The 14,369-nt window shown below is 48.7% G+C and overlaps 31 non-coding genes across 31 annotated transcripts; all 31 read right to left on the bottom strand.

Annotated features, from left to right (window-relative positions):
* Positions 1-49: 49 nt before the first annotated feature.
* TRNAV-AAC (transfer RNA valine (anticodon AAC)) lies at positions 50-122 on the bottom strand. The gene has a single exon. It is a non-coding gene; the product is annotated as a tRNA-Val (tRNA).
* A 219-nt stretch (positions 123-341) lies between these two features.
* Positions 342-414, bottom strand: TRNAG-ACC (transfer RNA glycine (anticodon ACC)). Its single transcript has one exon. It is a non-coding gene; the product is annotated as a tRNA-Gly (tRNA).
* Positions 415-777: 363 nt separating this feature from the next.
* TRNAV-CAC (transfer RNA valine (anticodon CAC)) lies at positions 778-850 on the bottom strand. The gene has a single exon. It is a non-coding gene; the product is annotated as a tRNA-Val (tRNA).
* A 71-nt stretch (positions 851-921) lies between these two features.
* Positions 922-994, bottom strand: TRNAV-AAC (transfer RNA valine (anticodon AAC)). The gene has a single exon. It is a non-coding gene; the product is annotated as a tRNA-Val (tRNA).
* A 72-nt stretch (positions 995-1,066) lies between these two features.
* TRNAA-CGC (transfer RNA alanine (anticodon CGC)) lies at positions 1,067-1,139 on the bottom strand. The gene has a single exon. It is a non-coding gene; the product is annotated as a tRNA-Ala (tRNA).
* A 73-nt stretch (positions 1,140-1,212) lies between these two features.
* TRNAV-AAC (transfer RNA valine (anticodon AAC)) lies at positions 1,213-1,285 on the bottom strand. The gene has a single exon. It is a non-coding gene; the product is annotated as a tRNA-Val (tRNA).
* A 72-nt stretch (positions 1,286-1,357) lies between these two features.
* Positions 1,358-1,430, bottom strand: TRNAI-AAU (transfer RNA isoleucine (anticodon AAU)). The gene has a single exon. It is a non-coding gene; the product is annotated as a tRNA-Ile (tRNA).
* Positions 1,431-1,501: 71 nt separating this feature from the next.
* Positions 1,502-1,574, bottom strand: TRNAV-CAC (transfer RNA valine (anticodon CAC)). Its single transcript has one exon. It is a non-coding gene; the product is annotated as a tRNA-Val (tRNA).
* A 71-nt stretch (positions 1,575-1,645) lies between these two features.
* On the bottom strand, positions 1,646-1,718 carry TRNAV-AAC (transfer RNA valine (anticodon AAC)). Its single transcript has one exon. It is a non-coding gene; the product is annotated as a tRNA-Val (tRNA).
* Positions 1,719-2,087: 369 nt separating this feature from the next.
* On the bottom strand, positions 2,088-2,160 carry TRNAV-AAC (transfer RNA valine (anticodon AAC)). The gene has a single exon. It is a non-coding gene; the product is annotated as a tRNA-Val (tRNA).
* Positions 2,161-2,232: 72 nt separating this feature from the next.
* TRNAV-AAC (transfer RNA valine (anticodon AAC)) lies at positions 2,233-2,310 on the bottom strand. Its single transcript is given in 2 exon segments — positions 2,233-2,268; positions 2,274-2,310. It is a non-coding gene; the product is annotated as a tRNA-Val (tRNA).
* Positions 2,311-2,530: 220 nt separating this feature from the next.
* Positions 2,531-2,603, bottom strand: TRNAV-CAC (transfer RNA valine (anticodon CAC)). The gene has a single exon. It is a non-coding gene; the product is annotated as a tRNA-Val (tRNA).
* Positions 2,604-2,676: 73 nt separating this feature from the next.
* On the bottom strand, positions 2,677-2,749 carry TRNAV-AAC (transfer RNA valine (anticodon AAC)). The gene has a single exon. It is a non-coding gene; the product is annotated as a tRNA-Val (tRNA).
* A 219-nt stretch (positions 2,750-2,968) lies between these two features.
* Positions 2,969-3,041, bottom strand: TRNAV-AAC (transfer RNA valine (anticodon AAC)). The gene has a single exon. It is a non-coding gene; the product is annotated as a tRNA-Val (tRNA).
* A 219-nt stretch (positions 3,042-3,260) lies between these two features.
* Positions 3,261-3,333, bottom strand: TRNAV-AAC (transfer RNA valine (anticodon AAC)). Its single transcript has one exon. It is a non-coding gene; the product is annotated as a tRNA-Val (tRNA).
* Positions 3,334-3,549: 216 nt separating this feature from the next.
* Positions 3,550-3,622, bottom strand: TRNAV-CAC (transfer RNA valine (anticodon CAC)). Its single transcript has one exon. It is a non-coding gene; the product is annotated as a tRNA-Val (tRNA).
* Positions 3,623-3,695: 73 nt separating this feature from the next.
* TRNAV-AAC (transfer RNA valine (anticodon AAC)) lies at positions 3,696-3,768 on the bottom strand. The gene has a single exon. It is a non-coding gene; the product is annotated as a tRNA-Val (tRNA).
* A 216-nt stretch (positions 3,769-3,984) lies between these two features.
* TRNAV-CAC (transfer RNA valine (anticodon CAC)) lies at positions 3,985-4,057 on the bottom strand. The gene has a single exon. It is a non-coding gene; the product is annotated as a tRNA-Val (tRNA).
* A 73-nt stretch (positions 4,058-4,130) lies between these two features.
* Positions 4,131-4,203, bottom strand: TRNAV-AAC (transfer RNA valine (anticodon AAC)). The gene has a single exon. It is a non-coding gene; the product is annotated as a tRNA-Val (tRNA).
* Positions 4,204-4,275: 72 nt separating this feature from the next.
* TRNAV-CAC (transfer RNA valine (anticodon CAC)) lies at positions 4,276-4,348 on the bottom strand. Its single transcript has one exon. It is a non-coding gene; the product is annotated as a tRNA-Val (tRNA).
* A 71-nt stretch (positions 4,349-4,419) lies between these two features.
* Positions 4,420-4,492, bottom strand: TRNAV-AAC (transfer RNA valine (anticodon AAC)). Its single transcript has one exon. It is a non-coding gene; the product is annotated as a tRNA-Val (tRNA).
* A 73-nt stretch (positions 4,493-4,565) lies between these two features.
* TRNAV-AAC (transfer RNA valine (anticodon AAC)) lies at positions 4,566-4,643 on the bottom strand. The gene is given in 2 exon segments: positions 4,566-4,601; positions 4,607-4,643. It is a non-coding gene; the product is annotated as a tRNA-Val (tRNA).
* Positions 4,644-4,861: 218 nt separating this feature from the next.
* On the bottom strand, positions 4,862-4,934 carry TRNAV-CAC (transfer RNA valine (anticodon CAC)). Its single transcript has one exon. It is a non-coding gene; the product is annotated as a tRNA-Val (tRNA).
* A 72-nt stretch (positions 4,935-5,006) lies between these two features.
* Positions 5,007-5,079, bottom strand: TRNAV-AAC (transfer RNA valine (anticodon AAC)). The gene has a single exon. It is a non-coding gene; the product is annotated as a tRNA-Val (tRNA).
* Positions 5,080-5,299: 220 nt separating this feature from the next.
* On the bottom strand, positions 5,300-5,372 carry TRNAV-AAC (transfer RNA valine (anticodon AAC)). The gene has a single exon. It is a non-coding gene; the product is annotated as a tRNA-Val (tRNA).
* A 217-nt stretch (positions 5,373-5,589) lies between these two features.
* TRNAV-AAC (transfer RNA valine (anticodon AAC)) lies at positions 5,590-5,662 on the bottom strand. The gene has a single exon. It is a non-coding gene; the product is annotated as a tRNA-Val (tRNA).
* A 72-nt stretch (positions 5,663-5,734) lies between these two features.
* Positions 5,735-5,807, bottom strand: TRNAV-UAC (transfer RNA valine (anticodon UAC)). The gene has a single exon. It is a non-coding gene; the product is annotated as a tRNA-Val (tRNA).
* Positions 5,808-5,878: 71 nt separating this feature from the next.
* TRNAV-AAC (transfer RNA valine (anticodon AAC)) lies at positions 5,879-5,951 on the bottom strand. Its single transcript has one exon. It is a non-coding gene; the product is annotated as a tRNA-Val (tRNA).
* Positions 5,952-6,023: 72 nt separating this feature from the next.
* TRNAV-UAC (transfer RNA valine (anticodon UAC)) lies at positions 6,024-6,096 on the bottom strand. The gene has a single exon. It is a non-coding gene; the product is annotated as a tRNA-Val (tRNA).
* Positions 6,097-8,330: 2,234 nt separating this feature from the next.
* TRNAV-AAC (transfer RNA valine (anticodon AAC)) lies at positions 8,331-8,403 on the bottom strand. The gene has a single exon. It is a non-coding gene; the product is annotated as a tRNA-Val (tRNA).
* A 72-nt stretch (positions 8,404-8,475) lies between these two features.
* On the bottom strand, positions 8,476-8,553 carry TRNAV-AAC (transfer RNA valine (anticodon AAC)). Its single transcript is given in 2 exon segments — positions 8,476-8,511; positions 8,517-8,553. It is a non-coding gene; the product is annotated as a tRNA-Val (tRNA).
* Between the last annotated feature and the right edge of the window lie 5,816 nt (positions 8,554-14,369).

The following is a 14,369-nucleotide window of genomic DNA, read 5'->3' as shown; positions in this document are numbered from 1 at the left end:
AGTCTTTGTTCAATGACGTACATTGAAACTGTAAAAAAAGAAGTGCTCTTGTGCCTGCCAGGGATCGAAGCTGGGGCCTTCCGCGTGTTAGGCGGATGTGATAAACGCTACACCACAAGCACAGCTGTGCAGCGCTCTGACGAATGAGTCTTTGTTGAATGACGTATATTGAAAGTGTAAAAAAAGAAATTCTCTTGTGTCTGCCAGGGATTGAACCCTGGGCCTTCCGGGTGTGAAGCGGATGAGACAAACACTACACCACAAGCACAGCTGTGCAGAGCTCTCACGAATGAGACTTTGTTCAATGAAGTATATTGAAACTGTAAAAAAAGAAGTGCTCTTGTGCCTGCCACGGATCGAACCTGGGGCCTTCCGCGTGGTAGGCAGATGTGATAACCGCTACACCACAAGCACAGCTGTGCAGCGCTCTGACGAATGAGTCTTTGTTCAATGACGTATATTGAAAGTGTAAAAAAAGAAATTCTCTTGTGTCTACCAGGGATTGAACCCTGGGCCTTCCGGGAGTGAAGCGGATGAGATAAACACTACACCACAAGCACAGCTGTGCAGAGCTCTCATGATTGAGTCTTTGTTCAATGACGTATATTGAAACTGTAAAAAAAGAAGTGTTCTTGTGCCTGCCACGGATCGAACCTGGTGCCTCCCGCGTGTTAGGCGGATGTGATAACCACTACAAAACAAGCACAGCTGTGCAGAGCTCTCATGAATGAGTCTTTGTTCAATGACGTATATTGAAATTAAAAAAATAAATGCTCCTGTGCCTGCCAGGGATCGAACCTGGGGCCTTCCGCGTGTGAAGCGGATGTGATAACCACTACATCACAAGCACAGCTGTGCTGAGCTCTCATGAATGAGTCTTTGTTCAATGACGTATAATGAAACTAAAAAAAGAAACGCTCTTGTGCCTGCCAGGGATCGAACCTGGGGCCTTCCGCGTGTTAGGCGGATGTGATAACCACTACACCACAAGCACAGCTGTGCAGAGCTCTCACGATTGAGTCTTTGTTCAATGACGTATATTGAAATTAAAAAAAACAAATGCTCTTGTATTTGTCAGGGATTGAACCTGGGGCCTTCCGCGTGCGAAGCGGATGTGATAACCACTACACCACAAGCACAGCTGTGCAGAGCTCTCACGATTGAGTCTTTGTTCAATGACGTATATTGAAACTGTAAAAAAAGAAGTGCTCTTGTGCCTGCCAGGGATCGAACCTGGTGCCTTCCGCATGTTAGGCGGATGTGATAACCGCTACATCACAAGCACAGCTGTGCAGAGCTCTCACGAATGAACCTTTGTTCAATGACGTATATTGAAACTTTAAAAAGGAAGTGCTCTTGTGCCTGCCAGAGATCGAACCTGGGGCCTTTCGCGTATTAGGTGGATGTGATAACCACTACACCACAAGCACAGCTGTGCAGAGCTCTCACGAATGAGCCCTTGTCCAATGACGTATATTGAAATTAAAAAAAGAAATGCCCTTGTGCCTGCAAGGGATCGAACCTGGCGCCATCCGCGTGTGAAGCGGATGTGATAACCACTACACCACAAGCACAGCTGTGCAGAGCTCTCATGAATGAGTCTTTGTTCAATGACGTTTATTAAAACTAAAAAAAGAAATGCTCTTGTGCCTGTCAGGGATCGAACCTGGGGCCTTCCGCGTGTTAGGTAGATGTGATAACCACTACACCACAAGCACAGCTGTGCAGAGCTCTCACAATTGAGTCTTTGTTCATTGAAGTATATTGAAAATGTAAAAAAGAAGTACTCTTGTGCCTGCCACGGATCGAACCTGGGGCCTTCCGCGTGTTATGTTAAGCGCATGTGATAACCGCTACACCACAAGCTCAGCTGTGCAGCGCTCTGACGAATGAGTCTTTGTTCAATGACGTATATTTAAAGTGTAAAAAAAGAAATTCTCTTGTGTCTGCCAGGGATTGCACCCTGGGCCTTCCGGGTGTGAAGCGGATGAGATAAACACTACACCACAAGCACTGCTGTGCAGAGCTCTCACGAATGAGACTTTGTTCAATGAAGTATATTGAAACTGTAAAAAAAGAAGTGCTCTTGTGCCTGCCAGGGATCGAACCTGGGGCCTTCCGCGTGTTAGGCGGATGTGATAACCGCTACACCACAAGCACAGCTGTGCAGAGGTCTCACGAATGAGTCTTTGTTCATTGAAGTATATTGAAAATGTAAAAAAGAAGTACTCTTGTGCCTGCCACGGATCGAACCTGGGGCCTTCCGCGTGTTATGTTAAGCGGATGTGATAACCACTACACCACAAGCACAGCTGTGCAGCGCTCTGACGATTGAGTTTTTGTTCAATGACGTATATTGAAACTGTAAAAAAAAGAAATGTTCTTGTGCCTGCCAGGGATTGAACCCTGGGCCTTCCGGGTGTGAAGCGGATGTGATAAACACTACACCACAAGCACAGCTGTGCAGAGCTCTCACGATTGGGTCTTTGTTCAATGAAGTATATTGAAACTTTAAAAAAAGAAATGCTCTTGTGCCAGCCAGGGATCGAATCTGGGGCCTTCCGCGTGTGAAGCGGATGTGATAACCACTACACCACAAGCACAGCTGTGCAGAGCTCTCACGATTGAGTGTTTGTTCAATGACGTATATTGAAACTGTAAAAAAAGAAGTGCTCTTGTGCCTGCCAGGGATTGAACCTAGGGCCTTCCGCGTGTTAGGCGGATGTGATAACCGCTACACCACAAGCACAGCTGTGCAGCGCTCTGACGAATGAGTCTTTGTTCAATGACGTATATTGAAACTGTAAAAAAAGAAATTCTCTTGTGTCTGCCAGGGATTGAACCCTGGGCCTTCCGGGTGTGAAGCGGATGAGACAAACACTACACCACAAGCACAGCTGTGCAGAGCTCTCACGAATGAGACTTTGTTCAATGAAGTATATTGAAACTGTAAAAAAAGAAGTGCTCTTGTGCCTGCCACGGATCGAACCTGGGGCCTTCCGCGTGTTAGGCAGATGTGATAACCGCTACACCACAAGCACAGCTGTGCAGCGCTCTGACGAATGAGTCTTTGTTTAATAACGTATACTGAAAGTGTAAAAAAAGAAATTCTCTTGTGTCTGCCAGGGATTGAACCTTGGGCCTTCCGGGTGTGAAGCGGATGAGATAAACACTACACCACAAGCACAGCTGTGCAGAGCTCTCACGATTGAGTCTTTGTTCAATGACGTATATTGAAACTGTAAAAAAAGAAGTGCTCTTGTTCCTGCCAGGGATCGAACCTGGGGCCTTCCGCGTGTTAGGCGGATGTGATCACCGCTACACCACAAGCACAGCTGTGCAGAGGTCTCACGAATCAGCCTTTGTTCAATGACGTATATTGAAACTGTAAAAAAAGAAGTGCTCTTGTGCATGCCAGGGATCGAACCTGGGGCCTTCCGCGTTAAGGCGGATGTGATAACCACTACACCACAAGCACAGCTGTGCAGAGCTCTCATGAATGAGTCTTTGTTCAATGACGTATATTGAAATTAAAAAAATAAATGCTCCTGTGCCTGCCAGGGATCGAACATGGGGCCTTCCGCGTGTGAAGCGGATGTGATAACCACTACACCACAAGCACAGCTGTGCTGAGCTCTCATGAATGAGTCTTTGTTCAATGACGTATATTGAAACTAAAAAAAAAGAAACGCTCTTGTGCCTGCCAGGGATCGAACCTGGGGCCTTCCGCGTGTTAGGCGGATGTGATAACCACTACAACACAAGCACAGCTGTGCAGAGCTCTCACGATTGAGTCTTTGTTCAATGACGTTTATTAAAACTAAAAAAAGAAATGCTCTTGTGCCTGTCAGGGATCGAACCTGGGGCCATCCGCGTGTTAGGTGGATGTGATAACCACAACACCACTAGCACAGCTGTGCAGAGCTCTCACGATTGAGTCTTTGTTCAATGACGTATATTGAAATTAAAGAAAAGAAATGCTCTTGTGCCTGCCAGGCATTGAACCTGGGGCCTTCCGCGTGTGAAGCGGATGTGATAACCACTACATCACAAGCACAGCTGTGCGGAGCTCTCACGATTGAGTCTTTGTTCAAAGACGTATATTGAAACTGTAAAAAAAGAAGTGCTCTTGTGCCTGCCAGGGATCGAACCTGGGGCCTTCCGCGTGTTAGGCGGATGTGATAACCGCTACACCACAAGCACAGCTGTGCAGAGCTCTCACGAATGAACCTTTGTTCAATGACGTATATTGAAACTGTAAAAAGGCAGTGCTCTTGTGCCTGCAAGGGATCGAACCTGGCGCCATCCGCGTGTGAAGCGGATGTGATAACCACTACACCACAAGCACAGCTTTGCAGAGCTCTCATGAATGAGTCTTTGTTCAATGACGTATATTGAAACTAAAAAAAGAAATGCTCTTGTGCCTGCCAGGGATCGAACCTGGGGCCTTCCGCGTGTTAGGTGGATGTGATAACCACTACACCACAAGCACAGCTGTGCAGACCTCTCACAGTTGAGTCTTTGTTCATTGAAGTATATTGAAACTGTAAAAAAAGAAGTACTCTTGTGCCTGCCAAGGATCGAACCTGGGGCCTTCCGCGTGTTATGTTAAGCGGATGTGATAACCACTACACCACAAGCACAGCTGTGCAGCGCTCTGACGAATGAGTCTTTGTTCAATGACGTATATTGAAACTGTAAAAAAGAAATGTTCTTGTGCCTGCCAGGGATTGAATCCTGGGCCTTCCGGGTGTGAAGCAGATGTGATAAACACTACACCACAAGCACAGCTGTGCAGAGCTCTCACGAATGGGTCTTTGTTCAATGAAGTATATTGAAACTGTAAAAAAAGAAATGCTCTTGTGCCTGCCAGGGATCGAACCTGGGGCCTTCCGCGTGTGAAGCGGATGTGACAACCACTACACCACAAGCACAGCTGTGCAGAGCTCTCACGATTGAGTCTTTGTTCAATGACGTATATTGAAACTGTAAAAAAGAAGTGCTCTTGTGCCTGCCAGGGATCGAACATGGGGCCTTCCGCGTGTTAGGCGGATGTGATAACCGCTACACCCCAAGCACAGCTGTGCAGCGCTCTGACGAATAAGTCTTTGTTCAATGACATATATTGAAAGTGTAAAAAAAAGAAATTCTCTTGTGTCTGCCAGGGATTGAACCCTGGGCCTTCCGTGTGTGAAGCGGATGAGATAAACACTACACCACAAGCACAGCCGTGCAGAGCTCTCACGAATGAGACTTTGTTCAATGAAGTATATTGAAACTGTAAAAAAAGAAGTGCTCTTGTGCCTGCCAGGGATCGAACCTGGGGCCTTCCGCGTGTTAGGCGGATGTGATAACCACTACACCACAAGCACAGCTGTGCATAGGTCTCACGAATGAGCCTTTGTTCAATGACGTATATTGAAACTGTAAAAAAGAAGTGCTCTTGTGCATGCAAGGGATCGAACCTGGGGCCTTCCGTGTTAAGGCGGATGTGATAACCACTACACCACAAGCACAGCTGTGCAGAGCTCTCCCGATTGAGTCTTTGTTCAATGACGTATATTGAAACTGTAAAAAAAGAAGTGCTCTTGTGCCTGCCAGGGATCGAACCTGGGGCCTTCCGCGTGTTAGGCAGATGTGACAACCGCTACACCACAAGCACAGCTGTGCAGAGGTCTCACGAATGAGCCTTTGTTCAATGACGTATATTGAAACTGTAAAAAAGAAGTGCTCTTATACATGCCAGGGATCGAACCTGGGGCCTTCCGCGTGTAAGGCGGATGTGATAACCACTACACCACAAGCACAGCTGTGCAGAGCTCTCATGAATGAGTCTTTGTTCAATGACGTATATTGAAACTAAAAAAAGAAACGCTCTTGTGCCTGCTAGGGATCGAACCTGGGGCCTTCCGCGTGTTAGGCGGATGTGACAACCACTACACCACAAGCACAGCTGTGCAGAGCTCTCACGATTGAGTCTTTGTTCAATGACGTATATTGAAATTAAAAAAAAGAAATGCTCTTGTGCCTGCCAGGGATTGAACCTGGGGCCTTCCGCGTGTAAAGCGGATGTGATAACCACTACACCACAAGCACTTTTTCTTTCTTTATTGCCTGTTTACATACAACATTCACAAACATATATACATCAAACAAAGTAGAAACATGAAACAAAAAAAGAGGTAAAAAGCATCATATTAAACAGGCTTTTTAAAATTCCTTCATCTGTAGAAGGCTTTCTACTTGATGAAGCCATTCGGGCACCTCTTGTTGAACCTTTTGTGCTTCCACGAACGAACAGACAGATTGAAAAAAATATTGCCTAACCGGACGTGCATTAACATCAGCATGGCGCACCGCCATTCTAGATTGCCATATACCGTGCAGGCCCAGTAACATAACTAGGTCGAAAGGTATTCCTTCTTCATTTGATGCTGGTAGAAATCTGATGCCATAGGCATCGAGAGGCAGATCCTTTTTCAAAGTCCTTTGGAGAACATCCCAGAAAAAGACTGAATCCCAGCAGTCCAGGAAAACATGTTCAATTGTTTCCGGCTTTTTGCAGAGAAGGCAATCAACACCCCAAGGAACGAATAAGCCTTTTTCTTGCATCCATGTTTTCACAGGCAAGGTCCCAGTGTGCAATTTAAAGAAAAAGGATTTCGCTCCAGGTGTTACCTCCATTTTTTTACACGGCTTAAGACATTTTGGCCTGGGCCTACACGGTATAATGCTCTATATAGGGGAACAGGAAGAACTGTGTCTACTAAATCTTTGTATAACTTTTTACGCGAAACCGTACTGAGGTATTCTAATGAAAAACGCGTTTTTAGAAAGAGACATGAATCAACAACTTCTTTTAAGAAACCTCTAATACTTGCCTTCATGTGAACAGATGCTACCACAAATTCTGGCAACCGTCTTCCAAGCCTAAGCTGCATAACAGTACGTATGAATGGGTCTCAATTATTTCGGAAAAACATAAATCGATTAACTAGCTGACGAAGGTACAAATGACACAGACCAAGTCCTCCAGAGCGAACCCGTCTGAATAAGTTAGTTCTACTTGTTCGCTCCCAAGAAGAACCCCACAAGAAAACAGCAAATATTCGATGAAGCTTCTGTAAATTCACTCGTGAACAATGCATTACCTGAAGGACATACCAGAGCTTACTGACTAAAAATACGTTACAAAATGTCGCTCTGGCGAAAATTGATAGCTGGAATCCATTGAGTTGTTTAGCTTTTTCTCGTAGCTCCACTGCCTGACGCCGCCAGTACGGTTCACTGTCACAATAATATTCTAATGGCACACCTAGGTATCGTACCGGAGTAGTAGTCCATGAAATACCAGCCACAAATTGTGGAGTCACAGGCCATTCGCCGTGCCAGTAACCCAGGCACTTGCTCCAGTTTACCAAACTACCACTTGCATTACAATAAAGGTTCACAATTTTTATGGTTTCAGCGATACTATCATAATCCTTACAAAACACAGCTATATCATCTGCGTATGCCAGTACCCGTACTTCAGCTTCTTGTAGTTTGTACCCCACTATGTTATTGCTTTTCATGACTTTTTGGCAAAATGACTCTATATAAATTGAAAATAGGAGGGAAGACAAAGGGCAGCCTTGTCGTACAGAACGTCTGACATTAATTCGTTTCCCGAGAACTTTGTTGATGATTAGCCGAGTTTTACACCCAGTATATGCCATTCGAACTGTATCTCGAATTACTTTGCCAACATTGACATTGTCTAACAAAAGAAAAAGAATTTCGTGCGGTACTCGGTCAAATGCTTTTTCTAAATCTATCTGGATCATCGCGATGTGATCGTTTGTTGCATCGCAGCACTCCAATACACTTCGTGCCTTGTGAATGTTTGTGAATATAGTGCGCCTTTTAATCCCACATGTCTGGTGCTCGCCTACAATGTTATTAATAACTGTCTGCAGTCTCCTTGCTAGCACTTTCATCAAAATTTTGTAGTCGATATTTGAGAGACTGATTGGCCTGTACGATTTCACTTCACGTAATTTAACTGCGTCCTCAGTTTTTGGAATTAAAATAGTATGAGATAGCAGAAAAGAAGGGGGCAGAGTCTTTATGTCAAAGGCTTCGTTAAAAACCGCTGCCAGGATCGGTGGTAGTTCATGTTTGAATTCCTTATAAAATGCGGCTGTTAAGCCATCAGGTCCTGGGGACTTTCCCAAATGGAGGGCAATGATTGCTTTTGTCACTACACCACAAGCACAGCTGTGCAGAACTCTCACGATTGAGTCTTTGTTCAATGACGTATATTGAAACTGTAAAAAAAGAAGTGCTCTTGTGCCTGCCAGGGATCGAACCTGGGGCCTTCCGCGTGTTAGGTGGATGTGATAACCACTACACCACAAGCACAGCTGTGCAGAGCTGTCACAATTGAGTCTTTGTTCATTGAAGTATATATAAACTGTAAAAAAGAAGTACTCTTGTGCCTGCCACGGATCGAACCTGGGGCCTTCCGCGTGTTATGTTAAGCGGATGTGATAACCACTACACCACAAGCACAGCCGTGCAGCGCTCTGACGAATGAGTCTTTGTTCAATGACATATTGCCGCCAGCACGTAGTGGGTTGGCAGCAAGAGCGGCTCTAAATCTGGAGGAAAAAAGAAGATCGCGTTCTTCTCTGCTCGAGAGCCAGCCCCGACTGACGCATCGTCCTAGAGCTAGCCACCCGGTCGTTCAATAAATCCCCCAGTACTTGTGACTCATCGTGACAAACTGGTGGAAGGTGCTGGGTAGCCTCACGGATGCTGCAGACCCCCCCAGGAAGCCGTAATACGAGTCCAGTGCCAGTCAACACTCCCGTGCATCGGACCAGCCGCCGAATCAGGGGATTGCCTCCGGAAGTCAACGATACTGCTTCCACCACGTCAACAAACATGACCAGCACTTCGGTACAAACCTTGGCAACCGGCACGGGAAGCACGTCGCCGAACCGCTATACGTTGGAAAGCCCACGGGCACCGCCGACGTTCCATGGTACGGAGCGCGAAGACGTTGAGGACTGGTTGGCGGACTTTGAGCGCGTAGCCAACTTGAATCAGTGGGACGACGCGGCGAAACTGGGTCGTGTCTACTTCTATCTCGAAGACGGGGCTCGCACGTGGTATCAAAATCGGGAGGAGCAGCTGACGACGTGGCCCGAATTCTCTCGTAGACTTCTGCAGACATATGCCAGCACTGGCCGCCAAGAAAGAGCTGAACGAGCTATTCTTGCCCGCGTCCAGTCGCCAAACGAAACTGTGACCGCGTACGTCGAAGACATGACGCGCCTCTTCCGACGGGCCGATTCAAGAATGACTGAGGACAAGAAGTTGCGTCACTTGATGCGCGGTGTCAAGGACCAGCTTTTTGCCGGCCTCGTGCGAAGTCCTCCGAAGACGGTCGCGGAGTTCTTGTCCGAGGCAGTGACAATGGAAAAAATGCTGCAGCAGCGATCCAGCCAATACGACAGGAGAGTCAGTGGCATGTCTACTGCCGACATTTTCACCGCCACTAGAACCAACAACGACTGTCTACGTGAACTCATCCGTGATGTAGTACGTGAAGAGTTACAAAAGGCTGGTGTAACACCTCATCCTACAGTCAACTCTATTGCGACTGTGATCAAGGATGAGCTGCACCAGGCCCTCCGGGACACCTTGCCTCATGATACAGCTGTGCCAGCTCCTGCTGAATACCGCCGTGAGACAACCTACGCGGAAGCCTTGAAACGCCCTGCTGCAACACCGCCATTATTCGTCCATCCTGTTCCTGCTGTTTCACTACAGTCAGCGCAGCACATACCGTACTACGAAGGCACGTACACGCTACCGCCCCTGCCCTTTGTCCCTGGTGCTTCTGTCGCCCATCGTTCAGTGCAACCAGTTCAGTACATCGACGATCGGCGCACGTCTCCTCGTAAGTCTGATGTTTGGCGCACACCTGATCGCCGGCCTCTGTGCTTTCACTGCGGAGAAGCTGATCACTTGTACCGCCAGTGCCCATATCGCCGTCTTGGGCTTCGCGGCTTCTCTGCGTACTCGCCGCCACCCCGTTACGGTCAGAGACCACGCGACATCCAAAACTACCTCTCCCAGCAGCATGCACCACCGTCTGCCGGGCGCCAGTCGCGCTCGCCATCACCGAGGCGATTTTCATCAACGCCCCAGCGGTATTCTACCGCACGATCTCCCAGCCCCCGCCGGGAAAACTAGCCGAAGCGACCTCTGGGGGCGGGGTCGCTGAACGTCGAAGCGCTGAAGACCTCCTATTGACGCAGAACAGTACAGAAACTGGTCCGACATCACCTGCTGCTGCAAAGGATAGCCGGCTTTCACTCGACATAGCAGTAACAATTGATGGTTGTGTAGTTAATGCGTTAGTGGACACCGGCGCAGACTATTCCATACTGAGCGGGAAACTGACAACACAGCTGAAGAAAGTAATCACACCATGGCATAACTCGCAGATTCGGACAGCTGGTGGCCATGTCGTTACTCCACTGGGTGCCTGCACAACTAGAGCACAGATTCAAGGGTACACATTCGTAGCAAGCTGCCTTGTTCTACGTGAATGCTCCCGTGACGTCATTCTGGGAGTTGATTTTCTACAGAAAAATGGAGCTATCATTGATCTGCAAGAGCGCCGCGTCACGTTCTCAGCCCAGCGAGCAATCAACGTGCAGGATGACGGAATGCGTGTCGACGTACTCCGTATTTCTGAACAGAGCGTGACGCTTCCTCCCCGAGCCAGTGTTCTAGTCGACGTAACATGCTGTGGTTTGAGCGTTGGCGATGTGGTGGCCGAGACAAATTTAGAACACCTCCTGCAGCAAGGCATATGTGTAGCGAGAAGTGTAATACACGTTCGTGACGGCCGATCTGAATTGCTCGTTACCAACTTTAGCAACGAGCATCGACACCTTTTCCGTGGCACTTCGATAGCGTTTGCCCACGAAGTAGCAAACGTAAGCAACTGTCTCACGTCAGAAGTAGTGGATAACGCAGACACATCAATGAGCAACATTGACATCAATCCTGATCTGTCCACCGATAACCAGACTGCGCTGCGAGCGCTCTTGTTCGAGTACAGGTCTTGCTTCGCAAGTTGCTCGAAGATCCGCCAGACGTCCATCACTCAACACAGGATCATCACGTACGAGGACGCACGCCCAATACACCAGCACCCCTATCACGTGTCGGCTAAAGAACGTGAAGCGATACGTACGCAAGTTCGCGAGATGCTTGACGATGGCGTTATCGAACCATCCAACAGCCCGTGGTCATCTCCAGTCGTGCTTGTAAAAAAGAAGGACGGGTCGCTACGCTTCTGCGTCGATTACCGAAAGCTTAACAACGTGACCAAAAAGGATGTGTACCCGCTACCGCGTATCGACGATTCGCTAGATAGACTTCGTCATGCCCATTATTTCACTTCTCTCGATCTCAAAAGCGGGTACTGGCAAATCGAGGTAGATCAGCGAGACCGCGAAAAGACAGCCTTCGTGACTCCAGACGGCCTATACCAATTTCGAGTACTCCCTTTCGGCTTGTGTTCAGCGCCGGCGACTTTCCAGCGAATGATGGACACTGTCCTCACAGGGCTGAAGTGGCAAACTTGTCTTGTCTACCTTGACAATGTGGTGGTCTCCTCTGCCACGTTCGAGCAGCACCTTCAGCGCCTGCGCAGCGTGCTGGAGGCTATCCGATCGGCGGACCTCACACTAAAGCCACAGAAGTGCCACTTCGGCTATAAAGAACTAAAGTTTCTTGGACATGTAGTTAGCGCCGAAGGAATCCGTCCCGATCCGGACAAGCTTGCCGCTGTTGTCGAATTACCAGCTCCTGTCGATAAGAAAGCCGTCCGGCGCTTCCTTGGTTTGTGCGCCTACTATCGCCGATTCATTCATGGCTTTTCACAGATAGCAGAACCTCTGACTCGTCTCACAAGAGACGACACACCGTTTGTCTGGGAAAACGAGCAACAAGCAGCTTTTGATGAGCTGCGACAGCGCATGCAATCAGCGCCCGTTCTCGCTCATTTCGACGATGATGCTGACACGGAGGTCCATACCGACGCTAGTAACATTGGGCTCGGTGCAGTGCTCGTTCAGCGTCAAGAAGACATCGAAAGAGTGATAGCCTACGCCAGCCGCTCTCTATCGCGCGCTGAGGCGAATTATTCCACTACGGAGAAAGAGTGCCTCGCAGTCGTGTGGGCAATCACCAAGTTCCGCCCGTACCTTTATGGTCGTCCCTTCAAGATAGTGACGGACCACCACGCCCTCTGCTGGTTGGCAAGCCTGCGCGACCCTTCAGGACGGCTAGCACGGTGGAGCTTGCGGCTGCAGGAATTTGACGTCACCATCGTCCATAAGTCCGGCCGTAAGCATGAAGACGCTGACACACTGTCACGCGCGCCCCTTCATGTCGGCAGTCAGGAAGCAGAGGAAGACGAAGGCTTCCTGGGCGCCATTAGCTCATCAGACTTGAGTAAACGGCAGCGGGATGACGCAGAGATTCGTCCGATCATCGATCATTTAGAGGGCCAGGATACAATCATACCACGTCATTTATTCCGCTCGTTGCCGTCGTTCTGCCTTCGAGATGGTGTGCTGTACAAGAAGAACGCTCGTTCGAACAACCGTGCCTACCTCCTGGTGGTTCCTCCAGGCATGCGAGACGACGTCCTCTTCGCTTGCCATGACGAACCCACATCCGGTCATCTGGGCTACTCACGAACACTTGCCAGAGTGAGTGAGAGGTACTATTGGCCAGGACTTTCGGCAAGCGTCAAGAAGTACGTGAAGAGCTGTCGGGAATGTCAGCGCCGAAAGCAACCATCTGTTAAGCCAGCTGGTTTGCTTCAGCCCATTGAAGCACCCTGCACGCAGTTCGACCAAGTCGGCATGGACATTCTCGGGCCTTTTCCTATGTCTGCGGACAGCAACAAATGGGTGATCGTCGCGACCGACTATCTGACACGCTACGCTGAAACCCAGGCAATCCCACGAGCCACGGCTTCTGAGGTAGCACAATTTTTCATGCGCCACATCGTGTTACGACACGGTGCTCCTTCCAGTGTAATAACGGACAGAGGGACGGCATTCACGGCGCAGCTTACGGACGAAGTTTTCAAACTGAGCAACACCAGACACCGAAGGACAACTGCGTACCACCCGCAAACCAACGGACTTACTGAACGACTGAATAAGACCCTCGCAGATATGATCTCAATGTACATCGACGTACAGCACAAAACATGGGACCGGATCTTGCCTTACGTGACCTTCGCGTATAATACCGCCGTGCAAGAGACCACGCGATTCACGCCATTTCGGCTTCTCTACGGCCGCGAAGTGCAGACTATGCTAGACTCAATGCTACCGTGTCAGGACGAAGACGAGTTGGCAACAGACGCCGAAGAATTCGCAGAGCGTGCCGAGGAAGCCCGGCAGCTCGCGCGACTGCACATCGGCCAGCAACAGCAGGCAGACGTAAGACGCTATAATACCCGCCACAGAGAAGTCTTTTACAGCCCCGGAGATCAAGTTTGGGTGTGGACGCCCGTCCGCCGCCGTGGCCTTAGTGAAAAGTTGCTGAGCCGGTACTTTGGCCCATATAAAGTGTTATGCCGCGTCAGTGACGTGAACTACGAAGTGGTTCCGGACTCAACACCCCATGCACGGAGCAGGACACGGCTGATGCCGGACGTCGTTCATGTGTTGCGCATGAAGCCATTTATTGCGCGTTGTTCGTAACTTTTCCTTTACCGTACAGCGTTCTTTGTGTTTTTTGTTTATTTTGTGAACTTACTTTCTCGTTCATTGACGTTTCCTATGTTGGCACGCTCTTCAATTTTTACTTTCACTTCATCCGAATTTCCATTTTTTTTTCACGTGCCTATGTCGTAGCATCGCGGTGCTGCTATGTACTTTCCTTTCCTCTTTTTGGTACTTGTTGTTTTTTTTCTTTTCGGAAGGGGGGTTAATGCCGCCAGCACGTAGTGGGTTGGCAGCAAGAGCGGCTCTAAATCTGGAGGAAAAAAGAAGATCGCGTTCTTCTCTGCTCGAGAGCCAGCCCCGACTGACGCATCGTCCTAGAGCTAGCCACCCGGTCGTTCAATAAATCCCCCAGTACTTGTGACTCATCGTGACAATATATTGAAACTGTAAAAAAAGAAATGTTCTTGTGCCTGCCAGGGATTGAACCCTGGGCCTTCCGGGTGTGAAGCGGATGTGATAAACACTACACCACAAGCACAGCTGTGCAGAGCTCTCACGAATGGGTCTTTGTTCAATGAAGTATATTGAAACTGCAAAAAAAGAAATGCTCTTGTG

The sequence above is a fragment of the Rhipicephalus microplus genome, chromosome 2, assembly GCF_043290135.1.
Source record: "Rhipicephalus microplus isolate Deutch F79 chromosome 2, USDA_Rmic, whole genome shotgun sequence".
NCBI lineage: Eukaryota > Metazoa > Arthropoda > Arachnida > Ixodida > Ixodidae > Rhipicephalus > Rhipicephalus microplus.
This window is presented reverse-complemented; position numbering and strand designations above follow the sequence as displayed.